The sequence below is a fragment of the Protopterus annectens genome, chromosome 5.part0, assembly GCF_019279795.1.
Source record: "Protopterus annectens isolate FY-2018-M chromosome 5.part0, PAN1.0, whole genome shotgun sequence".
In the NCBI taxonomy this organism is placed as follows: domain Eukaryota; kingdom Metazoa; phylum Chordata; order Ceratodontiformes; family Protopteridae; genus Protopterus; species Protopterus annectens.
This window is the reverse complement of record NC_056735.1, coordinates 1,042,823,929-1,042,827,761: the sequence shown is the minus strand read 5'-3', so window position 1 is coordinate 1,042,827,761 and position 3,833 is coordinate 1,042,823,929. Positions and strand designations below refer to the sequence as shown.

General features: G+C 35.0%; 1 non-coding gene across 1 annotated transcript; it reads left to right on the top strand.

The window, feature by feature from the left end:
- Positions 1-1,754: 1,754 nt before the first annotated feature.
- Positions 1,755-1,827, top strand: TRNAK-UUU. The gene has a single exon. It is a non-coding gene; the product is annotated as a tRNA-Lys (tRNA).
- The last annotated feature ends 2,006 nt before the right edge of the window (positions 1,828-3,833 follow it).

Here is a 3,833-nt window from a genome sequence, read left to right as displayed (position 1 = left end):
GCTAGTTAAAAAACAATTATCAGAGCATAACCACTTAAAAAAACATACTTATCTCTTCCCAATATATATCTAATTTTTCACAATCCATAAACGTGTGTCCAATCAGCTTTTACATCTTTACTACATCTCCAACAAACTGAAAGCATTTTACCAAACTTAGAGATTTTATAGGGAATAAAAACATTTTATGTATATATTTCCACATAAACACTTTCCAGTATAAACTTGAAGAAGTTTGACTAACTAGTTTAAGTTAAAAATGTATTCATACCATCTACTGAGTCTTTCAATCCACTACTATCTAAAAAGTTCCAGAATTTTGCATCAAAATTATTATTATTATTTAACTTATATAACATGGACAAGCATCCTTTGTAGGTCAATTTACCTTTTATGATAACATTAATTTATTCATATAATGTGGAAATAGTGTTCTGTTCCTCTTCACTCATATTATCTGCAAATTCATTTAATTTCTTACTGATGCATAACATTAACTGGCTTACAGATTCATCCAACTTATAATCTTTCATTAAACATTCTGGAAACTTAGTTTTTCCTTTTTTGAAGCAATCAGACCATAACACTAATGGGTCTATATTATAACAGTGAATGATTAAAATAGCAAATGCTGTTTAATCGAACCATTAAAATCAAAATCCCTAAATCTTGAACACAAGGAAGAGCATTTTTTTTCCCAGGGAAAAAAATCGCTGCTACATAAAAAAAAATAAAAATCAGAACGCAAAATAAGGGGGGGGGGCTTTGCCCCCCACAACCCCCAGTGTGGGGGGCAGTACACCCTACACCCCACCTACTTAACTATACCAAATCTGGGAATGCACTGCAGTTGAGGAAATAACAATGTCCCAAACATGGTCCAGTGATTTTTTTCCCCTGGGAAAAAAAATCACTGTTCCGTGTGTTTGAAATTTAAGAATTTTGACTTATTGGGTCGATTAAACAGCATTCGCTATTTTAAGCATTCACTGAAATTATATAGACTCACACTAATCTAGCCATTTTGATTTTTTAATGCCATAATAGATATATCCAGTTGATGTTCCTTACATCTCTGTGCTAACAGTTTCTGTAATGATATACCTGTAGCCCAATAAAACAGCTTCATCCTCACTCATTTTTCTGCTATGATTATAGTCATAGTCTGACTATATTGTGCTTTCAACTGCTTTAACTCTTCCATTTACAACACATTGCTGAGTTTACTCAGTTTACAAAGGTGTTCCACTTGATTAATATGAGTTTCTAAATATGCTAGGTTCTTTCTTTTCACCACCCAAAGCTTGTTCAAATATTTTCTAATCCTTCTTCTTGCCTCCTACCTGAATTGAGCCCAAGTGACATTAATCTCCTCTTAATCAATTAAATGGCTATCCCAGCATTCTTCCATCCATTTAGTGAACATTTTTTATAAAATCCTTATTATTTAGTAACAGGGGATTTAATCTCCATACTGAATCAGGATGCTCATCTTGTAAATCTAATTGTAACATGGCATGATTTGATAGTCTATTGGGAACTATTTGAACATCCTGACATTGTGGCATTAATACTCTATTAAGGAGCCTCATGTCCCATTGACTCGCTGAGCTCTTGCCATATTAAAAATATATAATCATTTTCTTTAGGATGTAACATCCTCCAACTGCCCACCAACTCAAATTCACTCATTAAGTTTTGAAGTAAACTGGCAAGTTTGGGTAATCTATCCTGCATTTACACCCCCTGTCAAAGCCTGGATAGCTCAGTCGGTAGAGCATCTGACTTTTAATCTGAGGGTCTAGGTTTCAATTCCCTGTTTGGGGATGTGCTTTTTTAGTGAAGGAAATTGGCATAGTGGTTAAGGTGTTTATCTTGCAGACAGAAGGTGCAGGGTTTGATTCTCAGATGGTTTAATTGGCTAGACTTAAAATGGCCCACCAAGGCAGTTAGCCTAGTATTAATCTATGAACCTGTCAGGAGAATGTGGTAGTAGGGCATAACCCATGTCCTTAAAAGATTTTGAAGTACCAGCCAAGGACCCATGTTACTATCATTTAGTTTGAAAAAATTATCAAAACTATTGGGTCCTCTGACATGTTGACATGTAGTGCTACCCATCTACCTAGTGATCGTTGGCTTCCTTCTTGATTATACATCTCCACTGATTACTTAACAACCCCTCCCCTTTTTTTTTTTGCAGTTGTTGAACAACTAGCATATTTCCTTTTTCATTTGGAAAATACTTTAGTGGTATATATATATATATATATATATATATATATATATATATATATATATATATAAAATCATTTTTTTTTTGGATTCATGCTGAATGGCCCAACAGGTTTTCATTTGCTGTAAGTGCTGGGATATCTCTTTTGTTCTATAAGGAGTTGATATATTACATACATTCCAGCTTACTGCCAAAAATGATTATCACTTACCCCTTGTTTACCTCTAACCTGATCTATGTCGGTTCTTGCCTTGTTGTCATTAACTACATTATACTTTGGTCCTGTATTATTTTAGGTATCATCATGCCTTACCTTATCCAAATGGTGCACATGAAATAGTATTCCTGATATTGAAAAAAAAACAGACAACAAAATAATTTCAAATTATGAATAAAGTAACAGTTGCTTATGGGAAAAACCTCCAAGAACAAACCTTAGATGCAAAAAAGAAAGAAGGAAATCAGATAGGTAGCTAGGAACCCTCAATGAAGCATACCACTGATTGCTCAGGAAAACCTAACCACATATAGAAAAAAATTATGTAATTACCCATTTTCTGTTATTAAAGACTCCTCTGTGCTAACTCTTTTTAAAAAAGCAGAAAAGCAAATCAGCATAACATAATCTCATGTTCCATTCAACCTTTAGGGCCAGAGCAATCGAAGATTTCATTACTGAAAGATGCATCCACCCAAGATTTTTCCATAGCTGAAACTTTGTCTATTGTTATTGCTGGGTTTGAATGTGTCATCTCTGTTTCACCTGAAGATACTTCCATTAGATTAGCCACTTCAAGTAGGGGATATTTATTATATGCAGCTACTCCATTATTGAATAGGTTAGCAGACAGTGGATTCTGTCTGTTCACTGGTTGCCTATATCCAACTGTTTCTTTCCTTTTTTTGTATTTGCAGACTTGGTTGGTAAGTCATTTATTGGATGCTCCCTTTTCTTTAAGTTTGACATTCCTGATGCCTGTACTGTAACTGCCTTAGTATACTTAGTAGGTGCTCCTTCATCTTGCTGCTTTAGAAATAGCTCCACTTCCTGGAGGATTTAAAATGTTATATGCACATTCCCCTTCACAAAATATAATGTGGCTGGATATCTCAGCTGGACCTGAAAGCCAAGTTCTACGCAATGTTGCATATAGGGAGCTAATACTTTATGTTTATTATATAGTGTGTTCCTATAGTTTGTTGCAAAATGTACCAAATGACCTGCCACTCTAACCTTTTGCCTCAGTGACCTCACTTGGTTCAAGATTTTTCTCTATCAGTAAAGTTAATACAGCTAAAAATAAAGTGCAAGGGTAATTAGAGTTTGGCTTTGCTATTAGACTATGTGCTCATTCTATAATTGGAGACCACACAGCATCCAAAAGTAAAGAGAGCTCCTTTTAATGAAAGCAAGTGGATCTATTTCCTCTACCTGTTCTGGCAGATTTAAAAAATCCTAAAAATGCACAGTCTAGAGTGCTTTTCCAAGTCTTCCAGTTTGGCCTGTGCAGTATGAGAATGTTCCTCTGAAGCTAGAATTGAGATGGAGGGCTGAGTAGCCACCAGTCACCGTTTAGCCAGCTCATCTTGGTAATGT